Source organism: Trachypithecus francoisi, unplaced genomic scaffold (assembly GCF_009764315.1).
Source record: "Trachypithecus francoisi isolate TF-2019V2 unplaced genomic scaffold, Tfra_2.0 Lachesis_group5, whole genome shotgun sequence".
NCBI lineage: Eukaryota > Metazoa > Chordata > Mammalia > Primates > Cercopithecidae > Trachypithecus > Trachypithecus francoisi.
In genome coordinates this window covers 54,658,413-54,674,588 of record NW_022681470.1, presented here as the reverse complement: position 1 = coordinate 54,674,588, position 16,176 = coordinate 54,658,413, and positions in this window count along the sequence as shown.

The window sequence follows — 16,176 nt, the reverse complement described above, 5'->3', positions numbered from 1 at the left end:
TTGTGAATAACCAAACGGAAGTCCTATTAATGAGTCACTTCAAATGAATGCAAGGATTTGAAGGTATTCAGCATTCACCTGACAGCTTCCAGGCTCTGCAGTAGCACTCACAAACTGGCCCTTCATTTGAGTGCATCTCTGGGTCCTACCAATACAGATCATGCACTCATCTGGGCCCATCCTGGCCCTTTAAAAAAGAGCAAAACATAGAATAACCCAGAAAAAAACTTCCATCTCTTTTCTGTGGGACCCTTCCAACCACAGTGACTATGTAATACCAGTCATTCCTGTATCCTTGTTTTGGGAACACAAAACAAGATTCTCCTGTTTTGTGTTCAAAAGATTCAAGGAATGGTGAGTATCATCTCTTTCCTTGAATCTTGGACCTCCCATATTGCCTACCACCCTCATCTCAGCCTCCAATCCTCTTCTCCATCCCCTACGTTACATTTTTATTTCCTTGAGATCTAACAAATGTTCTATCATTTTATTCTTATATAGAGCTTCTAAAGAATGCCCTTAATTGAAACAAAACTCAGAGAAGAAGTTCTGAATTCTACATAAGAATAAAATGCTAGAGAGGGAATGAAAGGGAATGCTGTCATAGTTTCAAATAAACCAAATATAAGAATTCATTGAGTATAGCAGAATGATCGTTTTTCAAATTGCTGATGGCTCTTCCTGATGGACCTTCATGTAAACAAATGAGGACAGAAAAGGAGGGAAGTTCAGGAGAGTAACAGCAGCAACCAGCCTCTTTCACAAAGTAGTGTGGCAATTCTGGTAACATTTTAGAACACCTGTTCTCAAACGTTTTGGTCTCAGGACCCCTCTACACTCAATATTTACTGAGGATCCTGAAGATATTTGTTTTTGAAGTTTATTTATATCACTATTTATGGTATTAGAAATTAACTCTCATATCTGGTTCTGCTTTCAATCTAAGACATTATTTTGGTTCTACTATATAAAGAAAAATTGGCCTTATAAGGATATGTGATTAGAAAAGAGAGGAGTATTTTAAGAGTCAGTTAATTGCCAATAGTCTTCTTTGACACTACACCAAAACATGACAATGGTTTTTAAAGGTCAGTTGCAATATAGAATCTGGAAACACAACAATAAATTTCTCATACTCTGAATATTCACGAGAAAATATGAGTGAAAATTACAATTGACATCTTAATACTACTATACAAATATTTTTGACCTTATGGAAGCCCTAAAAGTGTCTGGGGTACCCACAGCAGTGTCAGGACCATACTTTGAGAACTGTTGCTTTAGAATCTCTACAAGGAGTTTGCATGACTCTGACAAGGAATAGATGGATTCAATCAGAAGACAACATATGAGGTATTATCACGTCTTTCTCTAAAAGTATGTTTTTCACTGACTGGAAACTATAATAGAACCATGAAACATTAAAATTGATGAGAACATTGAGATAATCTCATCTAAATCACTTATATTTAAGATAAGGAAACTGAGTACTGAACAAGGTAAGAGGTGAGTTATATGTAAACCTGAAACCATCCTGCTCATTTGGGAGAATCAAACTCATAATTCCTCTCGGTCAGGCGCAGTGGCTCATTCCTGTAATCCCAGCACTTTGGGAGGCCAAGGCGGGTGGATCACGAGGTCAGGAGTTCAAGACCAGCCTGGTCAAGATTGTGAAAACTCGTCTATACTAAAAATACAAAAATTAACCTGGCCCAGTGGCAGGCACCTGTAACCCCAGCTACTCAGAAGACTGAGGTAGGAGAACTGGTTGAACCTGGGTGGCAGAGGTTGCAGCAAGCTGAGATAGCAGCACTGCACTCTAGCCTGGGCAATAGAGTGACATTCCATCTCAAAAAAAAAAAAAAATTCTCATTTGTGGATTGAAGAAAGAATACTGGGAACCTGTGTGGAATATTTAACTGCTTCAGTCATTCTTCTTACCTAGACCAATGAGAAAACACCGTACTCAGGTGTTATTAGTTCTCTAAATACTGGAGGAACAAATGTTTTGTTTTATTCATACTATTTTCCAGCTATACCCATTGTTGTATGTCTGACCTTAAAAGACGACATATCAAACCCTTCAGGCTCTCGCTTATACGTGGGGGAGAAATAATGTGTACACATGGACACAGAGTGTGGAATAATAGACATTAGCAATCTGGAAGGGTGGAAGAATGGGAAGGGGATGAAGAATGATAAATTACTTAGTGGGTACGATGTGCATTATTTCGGTGTTGGCTACACTAAAAGCTCAGACTTCACCACTATGCAATATATCCACACAACTAATCTGCACTTGTACCCCTTAAATTTATATAAATAATTTTAAAAAGAAATTTTAGCAGTCTGAATAGCAGGCAATCTAAAGGAATAATTACAAAAAAATAAGAGGAACAACTTTTTGTAATCATTATAGTCTCTGAAAATAATGTCTTTGGACTTGTGCAGTGCACAGTCTGTGCAGCTGTATTTGACAGCCCTGCCCAATCTTCCAATAGTGGGAGAGTGGTTAAATAAAGTACCTACATGATGGCATAGTATGCAGCCATTACAAATAATAATTATCTAACCATGTGGAAAATCCTTATGATATAATAATAAAATCTTAATGAAAACGTAAGTTGTAAAATTATAGCTTTCAGATGATCACAGTGCTATGAAAACATGATGTCCTTGTGTGGTTTGTCCTGGAGAGACATATTCCCCAGTCTTACTATACTGTGTCACTTACCTCAACCCAAATAAAATCACCATGTTCAAGGGATAACCGTATCACACCTTTAACTCTTATTGAGTCTGTCTGGTACTAAAATTGATTGGATTTTGTTCCCATATGTGCTGCTTAGCCATCTCTTCAGCCTTCCTGTCTCTTTCTCCTCACATTCACTCTGCCTGCCACTTCAGAGCCCAAGAGATTTCAAACTGTGTTTTATAGAAAGCCCTCAGGGGCCATGGAGAAGGGTGAGGAGGAATAAGGAGTGGGTTCCCAGAGCCTCCATTCCCGCTTCAACCAGAACAAGTTTTTCTTACATATGAAAATGCTGGCAAGATTTTATTTGATGAAAGTATTCCATGGTAGCAGCACACTATGAAGCCATAAAAAAGAATGAAATCATGTCCTTTGCAGGGACACCGATGAAGCTGGAAGCCATTATCCTCAGCAAACTTACACAGGAACAGAAAACCAAACACTGCATATTCTCACTTATAAGTGGGAGTTGAACAATGAGAACACATGGACACAGGGAGGGAAGCAACACACACCAGGACCTGTTAGGGGGTGGAGGGTGATGGGGGCAAACTTAGAGGATGGGTCCATAGGTGCAGCAAACCACCATGGCACACTTATACCTATGTAACAAGCATGCACGTTCTGCACATGTATCCCAGAACTTAAAGTAAAATCAAAAATAAATACATAAATATAAATAATAAGAAAAAATAGTCCATGGTAGAATAAATGTAAAAGTCACTGCTATAGCTCATATCTATACAGGTGGAGGTTAGGACCTACATGTAGCTTTATGTTCTATTCCTACTAAATGTTATCTATTAGGCTCAGATCAGCATTCCAGTCTTTTTTTTTTTTTTTTTTTTTTTTTGAGGCGGAGTCTCGCTCTGTCACCCGGACTGGAGTGCAGTGGCCGAATCTCAGCTCACTGCAAGCTCCGCCTCCCAGGTTTACGCCATTCTCCTGCCTCAGCCTCCCGAGTAGCTGGGACTACAGGCGCCCACCACCTCGCCCGGCTAGTTTTTTTGTATTTTTTAGTAGAGACGGGGTTTCACAGTGTTGGCCAGGATGGTCTCGATCTCCTGACCTCGTGATCCACCCGTCTCGGCCTCCCAAAGTGCTGGGATTACAGGCTTGAGCCACCGCGCCCGGCCTCCAGTCTCTTTTTAATTCTGATTTTGCCATCCACTTTATTTTCTGTCCCTCCCAGCTTTGTGCCATCTGCAAGTGTGATTAGCTTGACAGCTCTGTCCTCAAACTAATTCACTAATAAAAATGTTGAAAAAAAGTCCTTGAAGAAGCCCCTAGACACATCCCACAGGGTATAGTAAATCATTAATAGGTACTCTGTGGCATGTTTTTTCAAATCAGTTACCAATCTACATAACAATACATAGTGATTCTCCAACCCTGAGCCTAAATTCAGATTCCAATACGTTGAATCAAGTCTGGCAAAATGGAGACCTGACAAGATTTGCAGGTGTTAGTTGTTTGAGGACCTCTTTATGGGAATAAGTGAGGAAGCAGGATTGTATATGGCTGCCCGGGGTGGGGCAGAGTTCAAATGGTATCTCTCCCATACAGTCTTCTGGGTTGATATCAAGGTCTGTGGACAGGAGAAACCAGAAGAAGTTGAGGGAAGGACTCTGTGACAAGGGAGTTCCCACAGTGTTGCTTGGATCCCAGGTGACCTGAAAAGTGCAACAGTGAGTGGGGAAGGAGTCATTTTCCTTCTCTGAGGACATTTAAGGAATAGCAGAACCTTTGATGCAAATGGTGCATTCTTTTAATGGGCACCCTTACACAGCTTTATGAGAGGAAGACATCCAGGGAAAATCAGAGCTGAAGGGGAGAACATGAAATCACCTTGTATTTTGTACTCAACAGATACACCCCTAGGGACTTTCACATGTTTCCAGTAGGGGGTCTAAGAGAACAGTGGAAGTTGGATGTCTGAAGTTATATGATGCCCTCTGGTACCCCAAGATAGACCAGGCCTGGAAAGATGCAGAGATATGTGTGTTATTATTCAGAAAATATTTTACCCTGAAAAAACTCATGAAACACTTTAATAGCTTGCTGAACTCCAAGCACTACCTTCTAATGTACACCCTAGTTTTTGCCACTTTCTAAAAGTCTCCTGACAGCTGTTTGGGTAAATTCTCTGAGAATCAGACACCTTTGTGTAACTGCCATTACTCCATCATGTTTAAATTACTGCTTTTCAGAGCTGCTCCACCCTTACTAATCTGAGGGAAAATGTTCCTGTCCTACAGGTTATGGAAAAACTCAAGGAATTAAATGGAATCATCAAAACGCTAGTGCTGAAAGTAAAGAGCATCTGATCCAATGTTTTCCCAAAGTTGCCTGATCACTTGGGGTATATTTATGAAGAAAAAGAAAATGATTTCAGGCCTCTTATATGGAGGAGGGTGAGGGCCAGAAAACCCCCTCCCCCCTTTTCCTTTAGCAAGTACTCCAGGTAAACCTTCAGATCAAGTAAGTTTTGGAAGCTGAGTTGGGGCAGCCTCTCCAAGGCCAACACTGTTCCAGTGATTCACTGGAGTTACAGCTTTATTTTGTCATGTTTACATTTTCCCCGTATAATTGACTGCCACAAGAGTATCAATTTTGTTCCTTTATATATCAAAGTCTTTGACAGGATTTTAGGTTTGGATCCAAAATTGTGATTTCCAAAGTGTTCACTTAGAAGTTTCCAGACTCCATCGCAAGACTTAAGGTGTTGGAGACGGAATGGTGGAACCACTGCTTTTTTTTTTTTTTCCAGTGCTCTCTTCTCTCCACCAGAATAGCCTTATTCTTATCTGATTTACACATTCAGTTTTATGGAAAAGTTCAATGAGCAATGTTTGTTGCTTAAAAGAAGAATTTGAGAATAAGTGATATTAAATATTCTCATCTGCAAGCCTGATCAACTTAGAAGTTCACCTGTCTCAAAAGGAAAAACTGTTCCAGAGCCTCTTATTTCAAAGTTCGTTCAATGGTCATTAATACCCTTGCTAGTAACATCTATGTATACTTATCTAAAGGCAATATGTATTTTATTAATGTAGAGATAGCCAATTATTGATCATTGTGCATCTCAAATAGTTCATACTTAATAAGGACTTAGCAACAATTTGGTAGAGGAGTTTAATACCTATTTTCTAATGTAAAAAGTACAAAATCTACAGCCAACCTTGGAAAATAATAAACACTAGTGAGCTGTAGGCTCCTGGGGAGAAACCAGCACACACCTCCTTCTTTTACAAAGCAATTCTTAACCAGGATGATGCAGCCATGGAAGCATGGCGAACACGTCCCAGCTATGCTGTGAGCACTTCAAAGATTTGATGCTGGCTGGGCCTGGTGGCTCATGTCTGCAATCCCAGCACTTTGGGAGGCCAAGGCAGGCAGATCATTTGAGATCAGGAGTTCAAGACCAGCCTGGTCACCTGACCAATATGGTGAAACCCCATCTCTACTAAAAATACAAAAATTAGCCAGGCATGGTGGTGGGCGCCTATAATCCCAGCTACTTGGGAGGCTGAGGCAGGAGAATCACTTGAACCCATGAGGCAGAGGCTGCAGTGAGCAGAGATCACACCACTGCGTGACAGAGCAAGACTCCATCTCAAGAAAAAAAAAAAGATTTGATGCCATGCTTTGACTAATGTGCAGAATTTATTTCTGCTCTAAGTTTATGTATTGATAAGATAACGCTGTTGGTTTCGGGTAATGTTTAGTCAGACATGCTTGGTACCAGCAACAGGAGAAAATGTAGTTTAACACTAATCTGGCACCAAAGAAATATTTATGCTTATTGAAATGTGAGATTTTGCCTTATGGATATATAAGAAAGCCTGCTCAGAGCAATACACATTCTTACTCAAACCAAGACTCAGAACTGAAGGATAGATAAGTGAACAGTACAACTAAATGCCTTTGTCGTTAATGAAAGGCATTATGATTCAGTAGTAGCAATTGTGTGGTCATCATTAGTGACTTGTTCAATGCTGCTTTGAGTCTCTGAATTCCTTTCAAGTGTGCCTCCTGAAACTGTATAGTGGTAACTTCTTACAAAATGGAAAGAACTACCACAGTAACATAACCAAAAGATTTAAGGCAAAAAGATTTTATCCTTCCCAATCAAGGCACCAGGACTGGTCCCTGGAATGCTCCCCATATGAGAAATTCATAATGATGCTGGGTGTTGCTCACTCCAGAATAGGATGAAAATAGTTAGCACTCTGACTTCCATTCTTGAGAGGCTAACCCCACATAGCACTTACTGGTCTCAGAGAAGGAAAGTAAGACTTGAACAAGTCCTGCTGGGTCCACATCATCGCCTTTCCCCGACCTACATTATGAAGAATGTTAAGTGCCAGCAGTAGCTCTTCATAATGAAAGCTTCTCTTTCCTCCAGAATTCTAGACAAAATGTCTTCTCTATGAAAGAGTTACTGCTTCACAACTCAATTTTTAAAATGCTTGTTGAACAATTACTATTTTCCTCATACCTTTAAAAATACAATAGAGGTATTAAAAAACCTCTTTTCTCAAAAATAGAAAGGTATATAATATTTGGGGAAGACATAGGACATAACTAGACTTGTAATATGTATATAATAAAGGCCTAATATTCAGGTCAAATGTATAGGACACACAATGAGTGCTATGAAGGGGTCAGAAAGGAAGGCATCAATTATGACAAGAGTTGATAGAGGGAATTTTCATGAAGATACTACAGAATAGTATAAATAATTGATGGCTTTGAGATTCAAATTCGATTACTACTTATTGAGTATTTACCATGTCCCAGATAGCAAACTATGAACTTTAACAAAATTATTATAATTCTGCAAAAAAAACAAAGACTGGAAGAAAACTTGAAAAAATGTGTATGGATGATATATGATGGTTTATCATCATGATGGTGATGACCGGTGATGATTTGATTTCTTCTAAAAGTTTTTCTTTGTTAGTATTTTGTATTGTGCATGCAATAAGTAATGAAAAAGAATTTGTAAGATTTGGGCATATAAGAAGTAATGAAAATTGTTTTATAATTGGAGAAGATATGGTATGCAAAAAACATGACAGATAATTAATACATCATGTGCTGCGGACAACGGGGGGTTAGAGTGAGACAGGGTCATATTACAAGAAACCTTGACTGTTTCACAAAGGAGTTTGTGTTTAACCATATCTACAATGGGAATCTCTTAAAGTTCCTGAGATGAAGGAGTCATTGAAAGGCGATATTTAGAAAGATTACTCTTGCAACATACAGTGAATATTTCAGCCAAGAGAGATTAGACATAAGAGAATCACAAATAAAGGACTGAAGTATGAGGAATGTGAGCAACTGAAGTGTTTTACTAGAATCACAGTGGAAGAGGTAGAATCTGAACCCAGGTCTGTCTGTCCAAAGCCCATGATTGTTCTGCTTCTTTTTTTTTTTTTTTTTTTTTAAGAGACAGGGCACTGCTGTGTTGCCCAGACTGATCTTGAACTCCTGGCCTCAAGCAATCCTCCCATCTCAATCTCCCAAAGTGCTGGGATTATAGGCATGAGCCACTGCACCGGCTGATTATTCTACTTCACACACCTGTCACATTTGGAACCAGATGAACCTTGATTCTACTCTACTCCTTCCCCACTTCTCAAACTCCTCCACCAATTTGTTCCTGAGAACCTGGGGCACAATCTTAGGATATCCACCTGCAAACCAAAACTTTCTTTGAAGTAGCAGATTTTATCTTTACAATTTAAGCAACACTTTTATTTTCTTATATTGTGTATTCATATTTGTTTTAATATAAAATTAATATTTAGAATTTTATCGAGTAAAATTAACAAGTACGATCATGCACTCTGCAACATTTCAGTCAATGATGGACTGCATATATGAGCTATCTTAAGTGATTCCTTAAAACTAGCAGTTTTACTACATACATAGAGAGAGTTAAAAAAGCGGTTTTACTATTCACAATAGAGAAGACATGGAATCAACCTAAATGCCCATCAATGATAGACTAGATAAAGAAAATGTGGACCGGGCACGGTGGCTCATGCCTGTAATCCCAGCTCTTTGGGAGGCCGAGGTGGGTGGATCACAAGGTCAGGAGATCAAGACCATTCTGGCTGACATGGTGAAACCCTGTCTCTACTAAAAATACAAAAATTAACTGGGTGTGGTGGCATGTGCCTCTAATCCCAGCTACTCAGGAGGCTGAGGCAGGAGAATCGCTTGAACCAGACATTCAGAGGTTACAGTGAGCTGAGATCACACTGCTGCACTCCAGCCTGCTGACAGAGCGAGACTCCATCTCAAAAAAGAAAAGAAAAGAAAAGAAAGAGAGAGAGAGAGAGAGAAAGAAAGAAAGAAAGAAAGAAAGAAAGAAAGAAAGAAAGAAAGAAAGAAAGAAGAAAGAGCGATACATACACCATGGAATACTGTGCAGCCATAAAAACAATGAGATCATGTCTTCTGCAGGAACATGATTGGATCTGAAGGCCATTATCCTTAGCAAACTAACACAGGAACAGAAAACCAAATACTGTATGTTCTCACTTGTAAGTGGCAGCTAAATGATGAGAACACATGGGCACACAGAGGGGAGCAACACACACTGGGGCCTTTTGGAGGGTTGAGGATGGGAAGAGGGAGGGGATTAGGAAAAATAACTAATGGGTACTAGGCTTAATATCTGGGTGATGAAATAATCTGTACAACAAACCCCTATGACACAAGTTTATCTATGTAACAAACCTATACTTGTATCCCTGAATTTAAAATAAAAGTTTAAAAAGAAGATTATAGCATTTTTACCTTACCTTTTCTGTATTTAGATATGTTTAGGCGTTGTGTTACAATTGCCTACGGTATTCAGTATAGTAACATGCTATGCAGGCTTGTATTCTAGGAGCAATGGGCTATATCATATAGCCTAGGTATGTAGTAAACTATTCTAGCTAGATTGTTTAGGTACACTCTGTGATGTTCACACAATGATGAAATCACCTAGCAATGCATTTCCCAGAATCTGTCCGCACTGTTAAGCAATGCATGACTGCATATTCTATTCTAATTATACATGGGCTGAAAAAGCTCTCCTTCAGCTACTGCAAATAAGTGATAATCAGGCCCTTTTAAAAAATTTATTTATTTATATTTAGAGACAGAGTCTCACTCTGTCACCCAGGCTGAAGTGCAACAGTGCAATCTTGGCTCACAGCAACCTCGACCTCCTGGGTTTAAGCCATTCTCCCACCTCAGCCTCCCAAGTAGCTGGGATTACAGGTGCGTGCCATCACTCCCGGCTAATTTTTGTATTTTTGGTAGAGACAGGGTTTCATCATGTTGGCCAGGCTGGTCTCAAACTCCTGACCTCAGGTGATCCGCCTGCCTTGGCATCTCAAAGTGCTGAGATTATAGGCGTGAGCCACCGCACCTGGCCCAGGCTCTTTTTAAATCCCCACAGAGAATGATCAAAATCTTCTAGATCATATGATTCTATGTTAGTAAGAAAGTTATTTCATATAGTTTAGATATAATCTTTTAAAAATGTATGATCATTGGTTCTACTCTTATAGGGCTGCAGAGAGTGGAGATGGAGGAAGCAGCACAAAATCTGAAACAACTCATATGACATCCTACAGAGAATATCATCCCATCAATTAAGAAAACTTGGTTCTAGTGAGTACAATGATCAGGAGGATGTCAAAAATAAAATAAAATAAAAGAGGTAGATGAAGACTGAGATTAAAGACATAGAATGAAGAAAGGATCAATAGGATTTGGTAACAGAATGATACAAGATAATTTTAAAAAGAAAAAAATAAAAGGAGAAGAAGTTGATGGAGAAATTGATGACTCTCAGTGTAGGTGACTGGGAGAAACTTCAGTAACATCTTTAACAGAAATGGCAGTAAGTCCAGAAGTTTGCTGAAGAGAAAAAACGAGTTCAATATTATTTATGCTGCCCTTCAAACAATAACAGAAGTCAGGTGGAAATGTCTCAAGAAATACATTTGGAGTCATCACTAAAATGTTGAGCCTTTAAGATAGAATATTGTTTCCCAGGAAGCAAGCAGTGCAAGCGTGGAGAGGAGATTTTGAAGTTGGACCGTGATATGCTGGCTCTGATTCAGCTGAACCCCAGGGAGAAGCAGCAGGTGCATGGCCTGCGAGGAAATCGTTCTGGAGAGAAGCAAGTAATAAGGAGTGTAAAATCTGGCACAAATGTAAATGTGAATAAAGACAGGGGAAATACCAAGATTTGGGTAAGAAAAAGGTAATTGCTAACTTTAAGAAAAGTGGTTTCAATAGTGTAATGGGAATAGAAGTGATATGAATGAGAATTTAGGAGAAATGGTGGTAAGCCACTGATGAGTCATGGAAGCTGTGAACATTTATAGAAAATTCGATGAAGTAATAGCCATCAGTGTTTTATAATAATCGTAATCTATCTAAATGAATTGCAACTTCCAGTAACAATTCAGGAGCAATACATAAGAGGTATCGATAGTGCCATATTATTGCAATTATGTTGTTTCAGCAACGGTTAAAAAAACGTGTAAATCCAAATGGAAACTCTTGATACACACATTTTTCTGAGGAACACCAAAAATTGTCTCTGAACTAGAAACAATACACATCTGCCTGGGTGCTTTCCACTTCAACTGAAAAAATGTGAGAATTTGAACCAGACAATTTAGTAACCCTCTTTCTGGTACACAGAATGATTCTATGCTTTTATCAATATCCACGTCTAAACAGAAACAGTCCATGGTGAGAACTTTTATTAGTGATAAATTCCAATACAAGATACTCTGGAAAAACGGAAAACATCAGTGTTGGTACCAGAGGTTTCATAATCCAACACTTAATAGTTAGGTATTCAGGATATTGAAGTTGCATATGTGGTGAAGTCTCAGGATCTAGCTGCATTTATTACATAGGACACACATTGAGCATGACATTTATGTACTTATGTGTACACAAATATGGATTGATTGATAAATGTATAGTTGATATTTACTAAGGAACTCATTGAAGTCCAGCCACTTTAATAGACCCATAATGTTGAAATTAAACCAAAACAGTCCCTTTGATTTGTGAAAGAACCTTTTGGGTTTTTTTGTTTTAGAGATGGCGTCTCGCCATGTTTGCCAGGTTCGTTTTGAATTCATGGTCTAAAGCGATCCTCCCGCCTTGGCCTCCCAAAGTGCTGGGTTACAGGTGTGAACCACTGTGTCTGTCCTATATAACCTTTTGTTTCTGCTGTGCCTCTTTTAGTAAATGAAGTAAATTATACTGTTCATTCCAACAAAAATTACCTTTTTTGATGTGGTTGTTTATGTTGAACTATAAGCATTTGCCAAACTTTGTTGAACAGAGAAGTTCAAAATGGCAACACAATTCCAGTAAAAAGCAAAGTTATGGCCAAGCTCAATAAAGAAAGTAACCTAGAAAGATCCCCTACTGCATTAGCAGGGAGACTTTGGAGAGCGTAGCTTTATGTTAGGCTAAAAAAAGTAGGCCTATTACAATTACAATACCTCAACTGAAGAAAAATTGCCATTATTTTACCTTTTTCTTTTGCTTTCAATTAAAAACTGGCTTTAGAAGAGATGAGCCTTCTTTCTTAAAAATATATATCTTTCTATGGGTGTTAGGATGAAAATATACAACACACATACATACACAGGCTGATGATGCTGAATTTAAGAAGAAAACTAGGGAAATATATCAGAACCCTTGGAAATATAAACATCTTGTCAGTAAAATATCCAGATGGAGGTGGGGCGCGGTGGCTCACGCCTGTAATCCCAGCACTTTGGAAGACCAAGGCGGGTGGATCACGAGGTCAAGAGATGGAGACCATCCTGGCCAACATGGTGAAATCCCGTCTCTACTAAAAATACAAAAATTAGCTGGATGTTGTGGTGCACACCTGTAGTCTCAGCTACTCAGAAGGCTGAGGCAGGAGAATCACTTGAACCCGGGAAACAGAGGTTGCAGTGAGCCGAGGTGGCACTACTGCACTCCAGTCTGGTGATAGAGTAAGACTCTATCTCAAAAAAATAAATAAATAAATAAATAAATAATAATAAAAGAAAAAATATATCCAGAAGGAGACCTCAGAATCTGCACTCAATAAAGTAACTAGGTAATTGTATTTATAAAATAAACTGTCTCAATTTATACTACAAAAATAATCATCACATAATTACATCCTAACATTTTGGAGGCTTTTATAACTCTTGCAGTATTTGGACCAATCAGGTAAAACGTTACAAATATTATATTTACAATTACTTTCCACTATATTTTTCTTCTGAAAAACTACTCTGTTTGCAGAATTCAAGCAGCTTTGGCTGCTTGAAATCCTGAAATACCTTTGTGCTTTCAAAAATCACACTTCATAAAGGGCATTTATTCTACAGAATTAAAGTTTACTGAATAATAAATATACTTTAAGTGATGCAAGCTGTCAAAACCCTTGAATGTTGAAGTTAAAGCTGATAGCCCTTCATAATTTGTGTTGCTTTGGAAAAGGAAAAGAAGCAGAATGAGAATGATTAAGTAAAGGCAATTTCACCTTCCAATTTCTTCATCTTTGTATATTTGTCATAAATAACAATTTAAATATCCTCTAAGGTTAATATTTTCTGATTTGATATGAAAGTACAGAAAAAATTAATATATTCAGGCATAATATGAGGCAACAGAGACTGAAGCATCTTATTTGTAGCAAATTTTATTTTCAAATAACCATAAAAGGTATCCAAATACTCTTCAGGTTAATTTATAAGATCATGCAAAATGTAAACAGAAAGTTCCAAAAGAAAAAAACGTTCTGACAACTCTAATATGTGAGGGAAAAGTACACAGAAATGCACACCAGGAACTTTCTACATATGGCTGATATCTGGATCTTTATTCTTGCTTGCTTTTTGTTATCTTAGCACAAGAGAAAATGTAATGCAAAGAAGCAAAAATGAATCCAAGGGAGGAGAAACTTATTGATGTGATACATGATAAGGGGAGGGTTAACTATGTTGATATTCACAGAGAAATGTTGCAAGTAGGGAATGATGTTAGATAAAATTATCTTATTCTGCAACACGGTTAAACAGAAATTTAGTTGTGGCAATAATGTTACTACTTACATCATAGTCATAGACTTTTCCTTGAGTATCATGCACAGTTCTGAAATTTCCCTCTCCCACCCTCACCACCCGCCCCCCCCAACTGCCAGGGAACCTCATAAAATAAAATGGAAATTTTCCCAGAGGGCATTTAAAATAATATTTTAAGTTAGAATTATAATTTATTTTTAAAATAAGGTAAATCATAATATTATTCTGAAAATAAACTGTTGTGAGGGCAGAGCAAGTATTATTAAAATGTTTAAAATCAACAGCAAACCATTAAACAAAACTTCCTACTTTTAACATTGACTGGAAGCAAAGGGCTGTGGCTTTACATTAGAGGCATTTTATTTATATTAATATTGAGAGTTTATTTGCAATTACTAAAATCAGAAAATAGATCTAAAAGGCCAATCCAGAGTTTATCTACATATGTGGTTTCAAAGAAAATGCAATGATATTTCTTCAATTTGGACTAAGTCCTACTGTGCTTATTTTGCCCTGTTGTGGAAGAGACTACAAAATGTTAAAGCTATTGAATGAGCTCAAGAGTACACGAACTCTCTACAAGTAAAGCTAGCTTTGTTTATAACATAGTTAAAATTTAAATAGCAAAACTTCATACAAAATTAGGTGTTTATATTTATTTTTTACAACAGTATTATCCCTAATATTCTCTTTAAGAGCCTAGAATGACATGATTCCAAATTTCCATTCCAGAGCTTCCCAGTTCTAATGCTTTCCACCACAATACGCCTTGCAGTCACACTGCAACAGAAAATGAGATGATATTTATATGTGGCTAATAAAAAACAATACTTTGACTCCCAAAAAGGGTTATTATAAAAGAATGTATGGTAGATTCCACTGGGATTTTGCTAAATAAAGCTATTTATGTTTTAGGTGATGAAAAATCACCTAAGTTTTAAAAGTGTTTGCTTTGGGTCCTTTATTATGAAGTTTTATCCTTATTTGAGGTATCAAAAACCTACCCACTATGTAAGTCAGTATTAAGGTGGCTATTCAACCAAAGCGCACAGACACTAACTCTCAGTGAAGCTTTTTGCCCAAGATCAATCTGCCAGAAGTTAGACTAACCCAGGCAATTGGGAGGTAGAAGCTATGAAAATTTAGTGCCCTGCTCTCAACTAAGAGGTCCACATTTTTCTATTCCACACCGAACAGTAAGTGTGCAGTTGCCCAGACTCAAAGACTGCTTTACATCACAGTAAAGCACAATAGACCTTACAACTCTGCCTCACAGGCTTTCTCTTCCCACTCACATAATTAGTACTCCTTTCTCTCTCTCTCTCTCTCTCTCTTTTTTTTTGGTTTTAAAAAATGTGCCTGTTTCAAATTTGTATTATTTTTTTCAGATGTCTAATTTCAGTTGTGTTCTTTCCCTCTCTGGTCTCTTCCTGCATTTCACATACCAGACAAATATTTAAAGGTCTGTAAAACCAGGCGAAGTTCCAAAATACTTCTAAATGAAATTGCCATAGGTGACAGAACAGCGAAAGAAGGCAAGACTGTAGGGCAAAGATTTGAATAAACTGGCTGGAAATGCATTGGAAAATCTATTTCAGCTGCTATAGCTGTGGATGAGGTTTCAATGAGGCATAAACATTCAAGTTACTGACAAAACCAACATGATTTGTGATCACTCAAAATAGTCTACTTGTCATGGTGCATTGCTTTTTTTTTTAGTAGTAAGTTGCTCTCTCTTCTTTAAAATTTTTTCTTTTTAGCATTCAGGAAGTGAAAGCATCTAAGAAAACATTCAAAATTCTGAGAATACATGTAAGTGAAATATTTAATGTCTGTCATTCATAAAAGTTACATCATTTACATAGGGTTCATTTGTATATAATAAAAATTTCATCATAATGAAAAATTTTCTGGAAATTATATGTTAGTTTGTTTAACATATGCTTTGGATATACAGCTAAATAGGAATAGCTAAAAATTTATTCTTCAAATATTCCCTTTAACAATTAAAAAAACCTCATTCCTAAATATTTGTCTGTCTTTCCATTTGCTTTCTTGTTTGTAATAATCATATGTAACTTGAACTATGCAAAGATTGGATCTTTTTATAGTTCAGAATATATTTGTATACTTCAATAAATTTGTTCATTGCATAGCAAACATGTAAACTCACATAGGATCTATAAATTTTACCCTAGTAATCTAAAAAAGTTGCTGAAATTTTACACAATAGTTTATTCTAAGGTTTATTTTGTTGTAATTTGGGTTCACTTTATTTTTTATTTGTAATAC